The sequence below is a fragment of the Oncorhynchus mykiss genome, chromosome 5 (genome assembly GCF_013265735.2).
Source record: "Oncorhynchus mykiss isolate Arlee chromosome 5, USDA_OmykA_1.1, whole genome shotgun sequence".
Taxonomy (NCBI): Eukaryota; Metazoa; Chordata; class Actinopteri; order Salmoniformes; family Salmonidae; genus Oncorhynchus; species Oncorhynchus mykiss.
Window position 1 is genome coordinate 97,341,571 of NC_048569.1, and position 18,425 is coordinate 97,359,995.

Consider the following 18,425-nt stretch of genomic DNA (forward strand, 5'->3'; position numbering starts at 1 on the left):
AGGCGAGGCAGTCATTTGAGAAACCATGCCGATAGGCTAGTACGTGACGTTAGCCGATAGGATTTAGGCTAGCACGTGACGTTAGCCGATAGGCTAGCACGTGACGTTAACCGATAGGATAGCTGCTTTTTGGGGGAGGAAGGATTGCAGGAATGTCAGGAATGTGCTCTTGGTGTTAACTCATATCTCCACTGTAGACCTGTCTGTCTGGTCCTTTGTAGCTCAGTTGGTAGAGCATGGCATGTGTGACGCCAGGGTAGTCGGTTCGAATCCCGGTACCACTCATACGTAAAATTCTCTTTTGCTTTGGATAAGAGTGACAGCTAAATGTAAATGTATGATATTATTTTATTGTCTGTTTTTATCAATCTTTCTGTCGATCAGATAGTCTTTCGGTACTGCGTGATGGAGAAGGAGATAAGAACAGAGGAGATGGATGCTTAAACAGAAAATAGTTTTTGTCTAAACCCTCAGGCTGTGGTTTCTTCCTTATATGGGAGAGAGGAGACAGCCATCTCAGATCGTGTTCCGACATAGTGGGCCATCCTATGTGGCACCCTTTTTCCCTATATAGTGCACTACTTTTCAACCCGGGCTCATTGGGCTCTGGTAGGGGACCAATTGGGACTCATCCTTTTAACCATGGAGGGAGAAAATGGAGCTCTGCTAAACGTATAATCGTCCAGGGTGGAAGAATAATTCACCCAAACACTTTGACAGTGAAATTGAAGTGTGATGCGTTGAGGAACACGTGATTCCTTCATCTCATTTCACCTGAAGCCAATCTGTCATGTTAATCTGTCGGAAAGGAACGTTTTTGTCCAGATCTTTTTATTTGTTGGCAAGAAATAGATTTCCAGTGTTTTGTCTGTGTGGGTTGCCCTCGAGGACTGTTGATGTTAGTGATAAATGTAACATTCACAGCAGACTGGCTGAGGGGGAAGGATCAGTGGGGAACTGGGGAGGAGGAGGACAGGCCCACTTCAGAGGAGGACAGGCCCACTTCAGAGGAGGACAGGCCCACTTCAGAGGAAGACAGGCCCACTTCAGAGGAGGACAGGCCCACTTCAGAGGAGGACAGGCCCACTTCAGAGGGGGACAGGCCCACTTCAGAGGAGGACAGGCCCACTTCAGAGGAGGACAGGCCCACTTCAGAGGAGGACAGGCTCACTTCAGAGGAGGACAGGCTCACTTCAGAGGAGGACAGGCCCACTTCAGAGGAGGACAGGCCCACTTCAGAGTAGGAGGAGGACAGGCCCACTTCAGAGGAGGAGGGGGACAGGCCCACTTCAGAGGGGGACAGGCCCACTTCAGAGGAGGAGAAGGACAGGCCCACTTCAGAGGAGGAGGAGGACAGGCCCACTTCAGAGGAGGAGGAGGACAGGCCCACTTCAGAGGAGGAGGAGGACAGGCCCACTTCAGAGACACGTTGTAGACAATGCGCAATTACCGTTACAAATTTAAATGGGTTTTTGACCCCAGTCGCCTCCTCCCTTCCCCTCCCTTCTCCTCCCCTACCCTCTCTCCCCCTAAGGGTGTTAGAGTACACAAACACTGGGCTATAACAACTCTACAACATCCCTGTTAATACAAACTATTGAATACCTCAATCTAAGCCAAAGCATGGTTCCTCTCTACATCTTTAAGAAATTACGTTTGAACTAAATTATGTTAGCCAAGTTTCCATGGTGATGCCAGTGACCTGGTTTCAACCTAAAACACATTTCAGTGAATTCTGAACGGGGGGCTAGATCCTACTGCTTCCCTAGCATTGTCTTGACTGACTCCTCACCTCTCATTGCTCAGAAGAGAAGGTCATCTTGCAAACATTTCTCAATAAATTATTTAAGGTTTTTCCTCCATGAAGAGGAACTGGGGAATGTCAATGGGAGATCCAAACATTCACTACGAGCAGAGAGCGAGAGAGGCTCGTTTAACCCAGTTACTAACTGATATGACAAACATTTCTTGGAAATACCATGTTGTCACGAGAAAAGACTGTAGGCTATAGCGTCTACCGTATCATGAGTATGGTCTGGGATGATTTCACAGTGATGGTCAGGGATGATTTCACGGTGATGGTCAGGGATGATTTCACGGTGATTGTCAGGGATGATTTCATGGTGATGGTCAGGGATGATTTCACGGTGATGGTCAGGGATGATTTCACGGTGATGGTCAGGGATGATTTCACGGTGATTGTCAGGGATGATTTCATGGTGATGGTCAGGGATGATTTCACGGTGATGGTCAGGGATGATTTCACGGTGATGGTCAGGGATGATTTCACGGTGATGGTCAGGGATGATTTCACGGTGATGGTCTGGGATGATTTCAAGGTGATGGTCTGGGATGATTTATTTGTTGATCTAAGGTCAACATGGTGATTCATGTATCACAATCCCCACGGACCCTAAACAGAAGACTTTATCCAACTCGATTTACCTGTACAGGTACTGCACTGCATAGGCTTCATGTGATCACCATGGGAATTGAACCCCCACAACCTTGCCATTTCTATCTCTATGCTCATGGTGTCCCTTGGAGTTTAACCAACTGAGACTCACAGGACCATTATATCTCCTCTTGGTTGGTGAGACTCACAGGACCTGTATGTCTCCTCTTGGTTGGTGAGACTAACAGGACCATTATGTCTTCTCTTGGTTGGTGAGACTCACAGGACCATTATGTCTTGGTTGGTGAGACTCACAGGACCATTATGTCTTCTCTTGGTTGGTGAGACTCAAAGGACCTGTATGTCTCCTCTTGGTTGGTGAGACTCACAGGACCATTATGTCTTCTCTTGGTTGGTGAGACTCACAGGACCATTATGTCTTCTCTTGGTTGGTGAGACTCACAGGACCATTATGTCTCCTCTTGGTTGGTGAGACTCACAGGACCTGTATGTCTTCTCTTGGTTGGTGAGACTCACAGGACCATTATGTCTCCTCTTGGTTGGTGAGACTCACAGGACCATTATGTCTCCTCTTGGTTGGTGAGACTAACAGGACCATTATGTCTTCTCTTGGTTGGTGAGACTCACAGGACCATTATGTCTCCTCTTGGTTGGTGAGACTCACAGGACCATTATGTCTCCTCTTGGTTGGTGAGACTCACAGGACCATTATGTCTCCTCTTGGTTGGTGAGACTCACAGGACCATTATGTCTTCTCTTGGTTGGTGAGACTCACAGGACCATTATGTCTCCTCTTGGTTGGTGAGACTAACAGGACCATTATGTCTTCTCTTGGTTGGTGAGACTCACAGGACCTTTATGTCTTGGTTGGTGAGACTCACAGGACCATTATGTCTCCTCTTGGTTGGTGAGACTAACAGGACCATTATGTCTTCTCTTGGTTGGTGAGACTCACAGGACCTTTATGTCTTGGTTGGTGAGACTCACAGGACCATTATGTCTCCTCTTGGTTGGTGAGACTAACAGGACCATTATGTCTTCTCTTGGTTGGTGAGACTCACAGGACCTTTATGTCTTGGTTGGTGAGACTCACAGGACCATTATGTCTCCTCTTGGTTGGTGAGACTCACAGGACCATTATGTCTACCTGGACTGAGGTGATATTCTCTGGTTCTCTGGTTCTGCTCTGACAGAAGCTGCTTCCCTGGTTCGTAACCGTCTCAGACCCATTTGTACCTACTTTAGAAAAGGTTCCCTAACAACTGCATTTTATTCACCTGAAACATGCATTTCACTTTGCTCTTAGGGACCGATATGCTTTAAATAAAAAAGACTCCTCTGCTTGGTTGGTTATAAATACACTATGAAGCCCTGGCAGAGAGAGTAAAGGTCAAGGTGATTTGAGGGATATGTATTTTTCATGGTCTTTCGTTGTACCTTTTTATACCCTGTAAACACTCAGAGACCATCAACCTGCCTGCTGCCGAAGGAGGGAGCACTTAAGGAGCACGGTGTCAGTCTGTCCACAGAGAGAATGGACCCACTAATATAATACCTCATCATCCAAACCAGAGAGAATGGACCCACTAATATAATACCTCATCATCCAAACCAGAGAGAATGGACCCACTAATATAATACCTCATCATCCAAACCAGAGAGAATGGACCCACTAATATAATACCTCATCATCCAAACCAGAGAGAATGGACCCACTAATATAATACCTCATCATCCAAACCAGAGAGAATGGACCCACTAATATAATACCTCATCATCCAAACCAGAGAGAATGGACCCACTAATATAATACCTCATCCTACCTCACCCTAACCCCCTCAGGAGCCCCTAACCAGATCCCCCAGCATGCCTCTCTCTCTTCACTCCAACTCTGTTCTCCACCATCCCAAACCCTAACCCGGAAAACGCTGGGCCATTTGTGGGACTCCCAATCACGGCTGGTTGTGATACAGCCTGTATTCAAACTAGGGTGTCTGTAGTGACGCCTCTAGCGCTGACATGCAGTGCCTTTAGACCCCCGAGCCACTCAGGAGCCCCTAACCAGATCCCCCAGCAGGCCTCTCTCTCTTCACTCCACCTCTGTTCCCCCTCAGGAGCCCCTAACCAGATCCCCCAGCGGGCCTCTCTCTCGTTACTCCCCCTCAGGAGCCCCTAACCAGATCCCCCAGCAGGCCTCTCTCTCTCGTTACTCCCCCTCAGGAGCCCCTAACCAGATCCCCCAGCAGGCTCTCTCTCTCGTTACTCCCCCTCAGGAGCCCCTAACCAGATTCCCCAGCGGGCCTCTCTCTCGTTACTCCCCCTCAGGAGCCCCTAACCAGATCCCCCAGCAGGCCTCTCTCTCTCGTTACTCCCCCTCAGAAGCCCCTAACCAGATCCCCCAGCAGGCCTCTCTCTCGTTACTCCCCCTCAGGAGCCCCTAACCAGATCTCCCAGCAGGCCTCTCGCTCTCGTTACTCCCCCTCAGGAGCCCCTAACCAGATCCCCCAGCAGGCCTCTCTCTCTCGTTACTCCCCCTCAGGAGCCCCTAACCAGATCCCCCAGCAGGCCTCTCTCTCTCGTTACTCCCCCTCAGGAGCCCCTAACCAGATCTCCCAGCAGGCCTCTCTCTCTCGTTACTCCCCCTCAGGAGCCCCTAACCAGATCTCCCAGCAGGCCTCTCTCTCTCGTTACTCCCCCTCAGGAGCCCCTAACCAGATCTCCCAGCAGGCCTCTCTCTCTCGTTACTCCCTCTCAGGAGCCCCTAACCAGATCCCCCAGCAGGCCTCTCTCTCTCGTTACTCCCCCTCAGGAGCCCCTAACCAGATCCCCCAGCAGGCCTCTCTCTCTCGTTACTCCCCCTCAGGAGCCCCTAACCAGATCCCCCAGCATGCCTCCCTCTCTCTTCACTCCAACTCTGTTCTCCACCGTCCTATTATGTTCTCTGCTCCGTCTGTTCTCTGCTCCTAGGCATCGGTCTGTGTGTAGTTTTCAACTATTGATCTGGTGGCCATTTTGTCAGGATATTTCTTAACTTGTTAAAAAAAAAGAAAAAAAGAATAAAAAATCGTCAGTGGAAGTCAGTCCCTTCCTACTCCAAAGCACAAAGACCTTTTTCAACGACTAAATTACATTTTCTTTGACAGATTAGGCCTCTTTGAAATTGTGTTAATGGCCTAATGTACTTGAATTGTCTGATCATTTAAGTTTGATTAGAACCGCTTCCCATATCCGGGTGTTAAATGGTCTAGATAATAATATTTGTCTCCTTGCTCTTCTTTAAAATTTTTTTTTTTTTTAAAAACCCCGACTGCTGGGCTTAAAAAAATGGTTTAACCTACATTATCTTAATGGATTTGGAATTACATTTAAATTGCAGCCATTTATTTGAATATGAAGAAATGTCTTGGTTTATATAGAGGATTCGTGTTCTTGCTAGGGAGTCTTCTAACAGAGGCTTTTAGTAAAGAGGTTGGGGGTGGGGGTTCAGTTGCTCGGCTTAGTTCACGCTGTATCTACATTGGAAAGAAATCGCCCGCTACTGTAGAATGTTATTTTTTGTTATAATTATAACGATTATTAGAATGGTTACATAAGTGAGTCATCAAGCTGAAGAGGCTGATGTCGTAGCGAGGAATTCACTATGGATTTCTGCCCCATGGCTTAAGGCCATGAGGATATTACGGGAGACTTTAATCTATTAGGCTAGTCATAATGCTCCTACTGCCTTGCTCTGTGTTGCAAAAATGGCACCCTATTGCCTACGGTTCTCTGGTCTAAAGTAGTGCACTATGTAGGGAATATAGGGTGCCATATTGGGACACAACCGTGGAAACTTGGCCCTGACTCTCTGGGTCCTCCCCCGCTGGCTAGATGTGTTTAAGCCGTAGCTATTTCACCGGCAGACAGTTTGATACGCTATATTTACTAAACCTGTATATTTCCTCTTCTGGTGGCTGCTGGGAAAATAGCATTATGTAGGGAAGGTATCATGGATGGTTTCTACACCCCCCCCCTCACATCAGTTGCCCTGAGAACGTGACGCTCTACCTCATCTCACTTCAGTGGTAGTGATGAGTTTTAGTAGTCATTTTTTGGAAATCTGAAATCTGTATTGAGTATTGTTACGTTGAATATTCTCCTATTTTAGTAGGGTGTTTTTGTTATTACACACAGGTCCACGTCGTCAGTCGAAGGATGAGGATGCTAACGGCTAACTGCCAGTTGACTGTTACCACTTTACACAAACGTAGACGGTTATAACGACGTTTGGACAGTTTCCAAAATGGCCACACATCCGCTAAATATGCCAAGTACATGAAGTTATTTGTACGAGCGGTAAAATAGTTAGTGATAGTACGTAAGATATCGTATCATTTAAGCAATAAGGCACTTCAGGGGGGGGGGGGGGGGGGGGGGGGGTGTGTGTGTGTATATGACCAATATACCACGGCTAAGGGCTGTTCTTAGGCACGACGCAACGCAGAGTCCCTGGACACAGCCCTTAGATATTCCACAAACCCTCCGAGGTGCCTTATTGTTATTATAAACTGGTTACCAACATAATTAGAAAAATGGGGGGGGGGGGGGGGGGGGGGGGGTGTATATGACCAATATACCACGGCTAAGGGCTGTTCTTAGGCACGACGCAACGCAGAGTCCCTGGACACAGCCCTTAGATATTCCACAAACCCTCCGAGGTGCCTTATTGTTATTATAAACTGGTTACCAACGTAATTAGAAGAATGCTGCTTGAATATGAAGTTCAGAGTTACTGTGTGTGTGTGTGTGTGTGTGTGTGTGTGTGTGTGTGTGTGTGTGTGTGTGTGTGTGCGCACAACCCAAAGCAGAAACATAAAGTATAGTAGTGTACCCCACAACGCTCCCTGTAGTGTACCCCACGAGGCTCCCTGTAGTGTACCCCACAACGCTCCCTGTAGTGTACCCCACAATGCTCCCTGTAGTGTACCCCACAACGCTCCCTGTAGTGTACCCCACAACGCTCCCTGTACCCCACAACGCTCCCTGTAGTGTACCCCACAACGCTCCCTGTACCCCACAACGCTCCCTGTACCCCACAACGCTCCCTGTAGTGTACCCCACAACGCTCCCTGTACCCAACAACGCTCCCTGTACCCCACAACGCTCCCTGTACCCAACAACGCTCCCTGTACCCCACAACGCTCCCTGTAGTGTACCCCACAACGCTCCCTGTAGTGTACCCCACAACGCTCCCTGTAGTGTACCCCACAATGCTCCCTGTAGTGTACCCCACAATGCTCCCTGTAGTGTACCCCACAACGCTCCCTGTAGTGTACCCCACAACGCTCCCTGTAGTGTACCCCACAACGCTCCCTGTAGTGTACCCCACAACGCTCCCTGTAGTGTACCCCACAACGCTCCCTGTAGTGTACCCCACAATGCTCCCTGTACCCCACAACGCTCCCTGTAGTGTACCCCACGAGGCTCCCTGTAGTGTACCCCACAACGCTCCCTGTAGTGTACCCCACGAGGCTCCCTGTAGTGTACCCCACAACGCTCCCTGTAGTGTACCCCACAACGCTCCCTGTAGTGTACCCCACAATGCTCCCTGTAGTGTACCCCACAACACTCCCTGTAGTGTACCCCACAATGCTCCCTGTAGTGTACCCCACAACGCTCCCTGTAGTGTACCCCACAACGCTCCCTTTAGTGTACCCCACAACGCTCCCTGTAGTGTACCCCACAACGCTCCCTGTAGTGTACCCCACAACGCTCCCTGTACCCCACAATGCTCCCTGTAGTGTACCCCACAACGCTCCCTGTACCCCACAACGCTCCCTGTAGTGTACCCCACAACGCTCCCTGTACCCCACAATGCTCCCTGTAGTGTACCCCACAACGCTCCCTGTACCCCACAACGCTCCCTGTAGTGTACCCCACAACGCTCCCTGTAGTGTACCCCACAACGCTCCCTGTAGGGTACCCCACAACGCTCCCCGTAGTGTACCCCACAACGCTCCCTGTACCCCACAACGCTCCCTGTATTGTACCCCACAACGCTCCCTGTAGTGTACCCCACAATGCTCCCTGTAGTGTACCCCACAACGATCCCTGTAGTGTACACCACAACGCTCCCTGTAGTGTACCCCACAACGCTCCCTGTAGTGTACCCCACAACGCTCCCTGTACCCCACAACGCTCCCTGTAGTGTACCCCACAACGCTCCCTGTAGTGTACCCCACAATGCTCCCTGTACCCCACAACGCTCCCTGTAGTGTACCCCACAACGCTCCCTGTAGTGTACCCCACAACGCTCCCTGTAGTGTACCCCACAACGCTCCCTGTAGTGTACCCCACAATGCTCCCTGTAGTGTACCCCACAACGCTCCCTGTACCCCACAATGCTCCCTGTAGTGTACCCCACAACGCTCCCTGTAGTGTACCCCACGAGGCTCCCTGTAGTGTACCCCACGAGGCTCCCTGTAGTGTACCCCACAACGCTCCCTGTAGTGTACCCCACAACGCTCCCTGTAGTGTACCCCACAACGCTCCCTGTAGTGTACCCCACAACGCTCCCTGTAGTGTACCCCACAACGCTCCCTGTAGTGTACCCCACAATGCTCCCTGTAGTGTACCCCACGAGGCTCCCTGTAGTGTACCCCACGAGGCTCCCTGTAGTGTACCCCACGAGGCTCCCTGTAGTGTACCCCACGAGGCTCCCTGTAGTGTACCCCACGAGGCTCCCTGTAGTGTACCCCACACCGCTCCCTGTAGTGTACCCCACGAGGCTCCCTGTAGTGTACCCCACGAGGCTCCCTGTAGTGTACCCCACAACGCTCCCTGTAGTGTACCCCACAACGCTCCCTGTAGTGTACCCCACAACGCTCCCTGTAGTGTACCCCACAACGCTCCCTGTAGTGTACCCCACAACGCTCCCTGTAGTGTACCCCACAGCGCTCCCTGTAGTGTACCCCACAACGCTCCCTGTACCCCACAATGCTCCCTGTAGTGTACCCAACAACGCTCCCTGTACCCCACAATGCTCCCTGTAGTGTACCCCACAACGCTCCCTGTACCCCACAACGCTCCCTGTACCCCACAATGCTCCCTGTAGTGTACCCCACAACGCTCCCTGTACCCCACAATGCTCCATGTAGTGTACCCCACAACGCTCCCTGTACCCCACAACGCTCCCTGTAGTGTACCCCACAACGCTCCCTGTACCCCACAATGCTCCCTGTAGTGTACCCCACAACGCTCCCTGTAGTGTACCCCACAACGCTCCCTGTAGTGTACCCCACAACACTCCCTGTAGTCGGGATCTGGCAACGTCAATTTATCAAAGAACAAAATGGCCCTGAACAAGGAGAGAAAATCCCAGGGCCCTGGACAGAGAGAGAACATCCCAGGGCCCAGATCAGAGAGAGAACATCCCAGGGCCCTGGACAGAGAGAGAACATCCCAGTGCCCTGGACAGAGAGAGAACATCCCAGGGCCCTGAACAAGGAGAGAAAATCCCAGGGCCCTGGACAGGGAGAGAACATCCCAGGGCCCAGATCAGAGAGAGAACATCCCAGGGCCCTGGACAGAGAGAGAACATCCCAGGGCCCTGGACAGAGAGAGAACATCCCAGGGCCCTGAACAAGGAGAGAAAATCCCAGGGCCCTGGACAGAGAGAGAACATCCCAGGGCCCAGATCAGAGAGAGAACATCCCAGGGCCCTGGACAGAGAGAGAACATCCCAGGGCCCTGGACAGAGAGAGAACATCCCAGGGCCCTGGACAGAGAGAGAACATCCCAGGGCCCTGGACAGAGAGAGAACATTCCAGGGCCCTGAACAGGGAGAGAACATCCCAGGGCCCTGAACAGAGAGAGAACATCCCAGGGCCCTGAACAAGGAGAGAAAATCCCAGGGCCCTGGACAGGGAGAGAACATCCCAGGGCCCTGAACAGAGAGAGAACATCCCAGGGCCCTGGAGACACTAAGCTAGTCTTCCCCACTGTACGTGGATGATATTGTTATTAATAATTAACATAGACACTGCACCAGAAATAGATGAAAACACAATTAACATATTTATCAATATCCGAAAAAATATAGAATTGTTATTAGGAAATTGTACTGTAGGTTCTGTAGTCAAATGTAACGTAGTCTTTTGTGAACATTTCAAGAAAGAACCCAAGAGAATATATATTTCATTTAATTTTAATAACAGGTGTATAGGCTTTCAAAATGGTTCCGTATCCGTCCCTGTATGTCTTACTGACTTGTGTGTCTCTGTGTTCCCCAGGTTTCTGACCCTGTGACTGGTCCCTCTGTGATCCTGAAGGGACTCTCTCTCTCTCTCTCTCTCTCTCTCTCTGTGTGTGTTGAAAAATCTGGTAAGTCAAATTCCTCTCTTTCCCCGTCTCCTCTCCTGGTCTGTTCATTAAGCACCCCAGCCAACTGCCTGTTACCCTGCCTGTCACCCTGCCTGTCACCCTGCCTGTCACCCTGCCTGTTACCTGGCCTGTTACCCTGCCTGTTACCCTGCCTGTTACCCTGCCTGTTACCTGGCCTGTTACCCTGCCTGTTACCCTGCCTGTTACCCTGCCTGTTACCCTGCCTGTTACCCTGCCTGTTACCCTGCCAACCGCCTGTTACCCTGCCTGTTACCCTGCCTGTTACCCGGCCTGTTACCCTGCCTGTCACCCTGCCTGTCACCCTGCCTGTCACCCTGCCTGTCACCCTGCCTGTTACCCTGCCTGTTACCCTGCCTGTTACCCTGCCTGTTACCCTGCCTGTTACCCGGCCTGTTACCCGGCCTGTCACCCTGCCTGTTACCCTGCCTGTTACCCGGCCTGTTACCCTGCCTGTTACCCTGCCTGTTACCCTGCCTGTTACCCTGCCTGTTACCCTGCCTGTCACCTGGCCTGTTACCCTGCCTGTCACCCTGCCTGTCACCCTGCCTGTCACCTGGCCTGTTACCCTGCCTGTTACCCTGCCTGTTACCCTGCCTGTTACCCGGCCTGTTACCCTGCCTGTTACCCTGCCAACCGCCTGTTACCCTGCCTGTTACCCTGCCAACCGCCTGTCACCCTGCCTGTCACCCTGCCTGTCACCCTGCCTGTCACCCTGCCTGTCACCCTGCCTGTTACCCTGCCTGTTACCCGGCCTGTTACCCTGCCAACCGCCTGTTACCCTGCCTGTTACCCTGCCTGTTACCCGGCCTGTTACCCTGCCAACCGCCTGTTACCCTGCCTGTTACCCTGCCTGTTACCCAGCCTGTTACCCTGCCAACCGCCTGTTACCCTGCCTGTTACCCTGCCTGTTACCCTGCCTGTTACCATGCCTGTCACCCTGCCTGTTACCCTGCCTGTTACCCTGCCTGTTACCCTGCCTGTTACCCAGCCTGTTACCCTGCCTGTCACCCTGCCTGTTACCCTGCCAACCGCCTGTTACCCGGCCTGTTACCCTGCCTGTTACCCTGCCTGTTACCCTGCCTGTTACCCTGCCAACAGCCTGTTACCCTGCCTGTTACCCTGCCTTCCTGTCTGTCTGTTGCAGTTTTAAGACAGAGGTGTTTGCCACGTTAGTGATGTTGTTTTGTTGTCTCTTTTTCCTCCTCTTTTTGAATTTGTTTGGGGGAGAGAAACTAGAATTGACCAGTTTGATTATTTTATGCAACTGTCTCACATTCAATACGCTTAAAGAGCTGCAGCAGTGGATTACTAGTGGAAGGAGAGGAGGGAGGTAGGGAGGAGAGGGAGGGAGGGAGGAGAGGAGAGGGGGGAGGTGGGTGGGTGGGAGAGGAGAGGGGGGAGGTGGGAGAGGAGAGGAGAGGAGAGAGGAGGTGGGAGAGGAGAGAGGAGGTGGGAGAGGGGAGGAGAGGAGGGGAGAGGAGAGGAGGTGGGGGAGGAGAGGAGGGATAGGAGGAGAGGAGATGAGAGAGGGGAGGGGAGGAGAGGAGAGAGGGGAGGGAGGAGAGGAGGTGGGGGAGGAGAGGGGGAGAGGAGAGGAGTTGGGAGAGGGGAGGAGAGGAGGGGAGGGGAGGGTAGGTGGGGGAGGAGAGGAGTTGGGAGAGAGGAGGAGAGGAGGGGAGGGGAGGTGGGGGAGGAGAGGAGGAGAGGAGAGGAGGGGAGGGGAGGGAAGGTGGGGGAGGAGAAGAGGAGGGGAGGGGAGGTGGGGGGGTAGAGGAGAGGGGAGGGGAGTGGAGGGAGGGGAGGGGGAGGGGAGAGGAGGGCATGGAGGAGAGGAGAGGAGAGGAGAGGAGGGAGGGAGGGAGGGAGGGAGGGAGGGAGGAGAGAGAGAGAGGAGGAGAGAAAGGAGGGAGGGGAGGAGGGAGGAGAGGAGAGGGGGGAGGGGAGGGAAGGTGGGGGAGGAGAGGAGGAGGGGAGGGGAGGTGGGGGAGGGGAGGAGAGGAGGGGAGGGTGGGGGAGGAGAGGAGGGGAGGGTGGGGGAGGAGAGGGGAGGGGAGTGGAGGGAGGGGAGAGGAGAGGAGGGAGGGAGAGAGGAGAGAGAGAGAGGAGGAGAGAAAGAAGAGGAGGGAGGGGAGGGGAGGAAGAGGATTATATAAACTGACCTGTGTCAGAGAGTTCGGGTCACAGAGGCAGGGTGACTGGCGGGGCAGAAGGTTCCCTTTATGACATAAGGGACTCCAAAGTTGACCTCTCTCTCTCTCTCCCTTCCTCTTGGATGATGCATCCTCAATTCGCTCAATTAGGCCTGCATATCAAGAGAACAGGACATGATGCGTTCCTGTTGCGTAACATTTTAAAATCTTCCAACTCCCTTTAATCAAATGAGGCTTCGCTTAATTGGCCAGCACAAAGAGGCTTCTCAGACTGACTTAATCCCAAAGTATATGACCTCAACTGGAACGGAGACTGGGGGAGGGACTGGGAGAGAGGCTGGGAGAGAGGCTGGGAGAGAGGGAGAGCGTCTGGGTGAGAGGGAGAGACTGGGGGAGAGACTGGGGGAGAGGCTGGGGGAGAGCGACTGGGTGAGAGGGAGAGCGACTGGGTGAGAGGGAGCGCGTCTGGATGAGAGGGAGAGACTGGGGGAGAGACTGGGGGAGAGCGACTGGGTGAGAGGGAGAGACTGGTGGAGAGCCTGGGGGAGAGACTGGGAGAGAGACTGGGTGAGAGGGAGAGACTGGGGGAGAGACTGGGAGAGAGACTGGAGGAGAGACTGGGAGAGTGGGAGAAACTGGGAAAGAGAAGGAGAGACTAGGATAGAGACTGGGGGGGACTGGGAGAGAGGCTGGGAGAGAGGCTGGGGAGAGAGGCTGGGGAGCGACTGGGAGACACAGACTGGGGGGGGGGGGCTGGGAGAGAGGCTGGGAGAGAGGCTGGGGAGAGACTGGGGGAGAACGACTGGGGGAGCGACTGGGAGACACAGACTGGGGGTGAGACTGGGAAAGAGAGGGAGAGACTGTGAAAGTGTCTGTGAAAGAGAATGGAGAGACTGGGAGATAGACTGGGAGAGAGACTGTGAAAGAGAGGGAGAGACTGTGAAAGAGAGGGAGAGACTGTGAAAGAGAGGGAGAGACTGTGAAAGAGAGGGAAAGAGACTGGGAGAGAGGGGTTAGACTGTGAAAGATAGGGAGAGACTGTGAAAGAGAGGGAGAGACTGTGAAAGAGAGGGAGAGACTGTGAAAGAGAGGGAGAGACTGGGGGAGAGACTGGGAGATAGACTGGGTGAGAGGGAGAGACTGTGAAAGAGAGGGAGAGACTGTGGAAGAGGGGGAGAGAGAGTGGGAGAGAGGGAGAGACTGAGAAAGAGAGGGAGAGACTGCGATAGAGGGAGAGACTGAGAAAGAGAGGGAGAGACTGAGAAAGAGAGGGAGAGACTGGGTGAGAGGGAGAGACTGGGAGTGAGACTGGGGGAGAGGGAGAGACTGTGAAAGAGAGGGAGTGACTGGGTTGTCAGAGTCAGTGTTACCCCTGTCTGTCCTGTCAGAGTCACTGTGTTACCCCTGTCTGTCCTGTCAGAGTCACGGTGTTGTACAGTATAATATCTACAGGGAGTTTTGGCCTATTTCATTTTGGGACACACACCTTACTATTGGGCCCTGGTCTAATGTCGTCCCCTATTTGGGCCCTGGTCTAAAGTCGTCCCCTATTTGGGCCCTGGTCTAATATAGTCCCCTTTTGGGCCCTGGTGTAAAGTCGTCCCCTATTTGGGCTCTGGTGTAAAGTAGTCCCCTATTTGGGCCCTGGTGTAAAGTATTCCCCTATTTGGGCCATCGTCTAAAGTAGTCCCCTATTTGGGCCCTGGTCTAAAGCAGTCCCCTATTTGGGCCCTGGTCTAAAGTCGCCCCTTATTTGGGCCCTGGTGTAAAGTAGTCCCCTATTTGGGCCCTGGTCTAAAGTAGTCCCCTATTTGGGTCCTGGTCTAAAGTCGTCCCCTATTGGGCCCTGGTGTAAAGTAGTCCCCTATTTGGGCCCTGGTCTAAAGTAGTCCCGTATTTGGGCCCTGGTCTATAGTAGTCCCCTATTTGGGCCCTGGTCTATAGTAATCCCCTATTTGGGCCCTGGTGTAAAGTAGTCCCCTATTTGGGCCCTGGTGTAAAGTAGTCCCCTATTTGGGCCCTGGTCTAAAGTAGTCCCCTATTTAGGCCCTGGTCTAAAGTCGTCCCCTATTTGGGCCCTGGTCTAAAGTAGTCCCCTATTTGGGCCCTGGTCTAAAGTCGTCCCCTATTTGGGCCCTGGTGTAAAGTCGTCCCCTATTTGGGCCCTGGTATAAAGTAGTCCCCTATTGGGCCCTGGTGTAAAGTAGTCCGCCATTTGGGCCCTGGTCTAAAGTAGTCCCCTATTTGGGCCCTGGTCTATAGTAGTCCCCTATTTGGGCCCTGGTCTATAGTAATCCCCTATTTGGGCCCTGGTCTATAGTAATCCCCTATTTGGGCCCTGGTGTAAAGTTGTCCCCTATTTGGGCCCTGGTGTAAAGTAGTCCCCTATTTGGGCCCTGGTCTAAAGTCGTCCCCTATTGGGCCCTGGTGTAAAGTAATCCCCTATTTGGGTCCTGGTCTAAAGTCAGGTATTGGGCCCTGGTCTAATGTCGTCCCCTATTTGGGCCCTGGTCTAAAGTCGTCCCCTATTTGGGCCCTGGTGTAAAGTAGTCCCCTATTTGGGCCCTGGTCTAAAGTCGTCCCCTATTTGGGCCCTGGTCTATAGTAGTCCCCTATTTGGGCCCTGATCTATAGTAGTCCCCTATTTGGGCCCTGGTGTAAAGTAGTCCCCTATTTGGGCCCTGGTGTAAAGTAGTCCCCTATTTGGGCCCTGGTGTAAAGTAGTCCCCTATTTGGGCCCTGGTGTAAAGTAGTCCCCTATTTGGGCCCTGATCTAAAGTAGTCCCCTATTTGGGCCCTGGTCTAAAGTCGTCCCCTATTTGGGCCCTGGTCTAAAGTAGTCCCCTATTTGGGCCCTGGTCTAAAGTCGTCCCCTATTTGGGCCCTGGTGTAAAGTCGTCCCCTATTTGGGCCCTGGTGTAAAGTATTCCCCTATTTGGGCCATGGTCTAAAGTAGTCCCCTATTTGGGCCCTGGTCTAAAGTCGTCCCCTATTGGGCCCTGTTGTAAAGTAGTCCGCCATTTGGGCCCTGGTCTAAATTAGTCCCCTATTTGGGCCCTGGTCTATAGTAGTCCCCTATTTTGGCCCTGGTCTATAGTAATCCCCTATTTGGGCCCTGGTCTATAGTAATCCCCTATTTGGGCCCTGGTGTAAAGTTGTCCCCTATTTGGGCCCTGGTCTAAAGTCGTCCCCTTTTGGGCCCTGGTCTAAAGTAGTCCCCTATTTGGGCCCTGGTCTATAGTAGTCCCCTATTTGGGCCCTGGTCTATAGTAGTCCCCTATTTGGGCCCTGATCTATAGTAGTCCCCTATTTGGGCCCTGGTCTATAGTAGTCCCCTATTTGGGCCCTGGTCTATAGTAATCCCCTATTTGGGCCCTGGTGTAAAGTAGTGCACTAAGTAGGGAATGTGGTGCCATTTGGGACTGAGCCGTGTGTAAATAGACCTGCGTTTATCATATTAGAGATGAAAGAGTGGGGTGTCTTCTGTCTCCTAGCAGTGTGTTTACATGTTCTGTTGGCACTAAATGATTCTGCCTCTAATTGATTAATCACCCAGATAGTCTCAGGGGTGATTTTAGTCACGGCTGCTTTGGGAGCAGCAACACCGTCTCTACCAGGCAGGAACAGATAGGCCCTGTAACCAAACATGTGTCTCCAATGGCACCCTATTCCCTAAGTAGTGCACTACTTATTTTAAACAGGTGCCATATTCCCTTTATAGTGCACTTTAAAAGGAATAGGGTGAAGTTTTGGGATCCGGCCATATAAACAGGTACGATGTAGGGTACAGTAGGTTATGTTGCTCTGTGTGGAGACAGATGGTTGAAGAGTAACTCATATAAACAGGTACAGAGTACAGTAGGATATGTTGCTCTGTGTGGAGACAGATAAACAGGTACAGAGTACAGTAGGTCATGTTGCTCTGTGTGGAGACAGATGGTTGAAGAGTAACTCATATAAACAGGTACAGAGTACAGTAGGATATGTTGCTCTGTGTGGAGACAGATAAACAGGTACAGAGTACAGTAGGTCATGTTGCTCTGTGTGGAGACAGATGGTTGAAGATAACTCATATAAACAGGTACAGAGTACAGTAGGTCATGTTGCTCTGTGTGGAGACAGATGGTTGAAGATAACTCATATAAACAGGTACAGAGTACAGTAGGTCATGTTGCTCTGTGTGGAGACAGATGGTTGAAGATAACTCATATAAACAGGTACAGAGTACAGTAGGTCATGTTGCTCTGTGTGGAGACAGATGGTTGAAGATAACTCATATAAACAGGTACAGAGTACAGTAGGTCATGTTGCTCTGTGTGGAGACAGATGGTTGAAGATAACTCATATAAACAGGTACAGAGTACAGTAGGTCATGTTGCTCTGTGTGGAGACAGATGGTTGAAGATAACTCATATAAACAGGTACAGAGTACAGTAGGTCATGTTGCTCTGTGTGGAGACAGATGGTTGAAGATAACTCATATAAACAGGTACAGAGTACAGTAGGTCATGTTGCTCTGTGTGGAGACAGATGGTTGAAGATAACTCATATAAACAGGTACAGAGTACAGTAGGTCATGTTGCTCTGTGTGGAGACAGATGGTTGAAGATAACTCATATAAACAGGTACAGAGTACAGTAGGTCATGTTGCTCTGTGTGGAGACAGATGGTTGAAGATAACTCATATAAACAGGTACAGAGTACAGTAGGTCATGTTGCTCTGTGTGGAGACAGATGGTTGAAGATAACTCATATAAACAGGTACAGAGTACAGTAGGTCATGTTGCTCTGTGTGGAGACAGATGGTTGAAGAGTAACTCATATAAACAGGTACAGAGTACAGTAGGTCATGTTGCTCTGTGTGGAGACAGATGGTTGAAGAGTAACTCATATAAACAGGTACAGAGTACAGTAGGATATGTTGCTCTGTGTGGAGACAGATAAACAGGTACAGAGTACAGTAGGTCATGTTGCTCTGTGTGGAGACAGATGGTTGAAGAGTAACTCATGGGAACACCAGTGTTATTTGCTGAATTAGCACCATTGAACAGGTGGCACGAGAAGAAGATGGTGTATTCTCCACAAGCAAGCTTTGCCTCTTATATATACACGAGAGGGAGAGGGAGAGGGAGAGGGAGAGGTGAGAGGGAGAGAGAGGGAGGGAGAGGGAGAGGTGAGAGGGAGGGAGAGGTGAGAGGGAGAGAGAGGGAGAGAGAGAGAGGGAGAGAGAGAGAGGGAGAGAGAGAGAGGGAGAGAGGGAGAGAGAGCGGGAGAGAGAGGGAGAGAGAGAGGGAGAGAGAGAGGGAGAGAGAGGGAGAGAGAGAGAGAGAGAGAGAGAGAGAGAGAGAGAGAGAGAGAGAGAGAGAGAGAGAGAGAGAGAGAGAGAGAGAGAGAGAGAGAGAGAGAGAGAGAGAGAGAGAGGGAGAGAGAGAGCGGGAGAGAGAGAGAGGGAGAGAGGGAGAGAGAGCGGGAGAGAG

General features: G+C 51.6%; 1 protein-coding gene across 2 annotated transcripts in view; it reads left to right on the forward strand.

Annotated features, from left to right (window-relative positions):
• LOC110510444 (lipoma-preferred partner homolog) overlaps positions 1 to 18,425 on the forward strand; it is a 278,396-nt gene that overhangs the window by 51,374 nt on the left and 208,597 nt on the right. The window contains exon 3 of one of the 2 annotated variants that reach the window (XM_036978955.1): positions 10,687 to 10,777. The exons of the other annotated variant lie outside the window; for it this stretch is intronic. The gene's annotated coding sequence lies outside the window, so the exon portion shown is untranslated. The remainder of the gene's footprint in view (positions 1 to 10,686; positions 10,778 to 18,425) is intronic. 2 annotated transcript variants of the gene reach the window in all.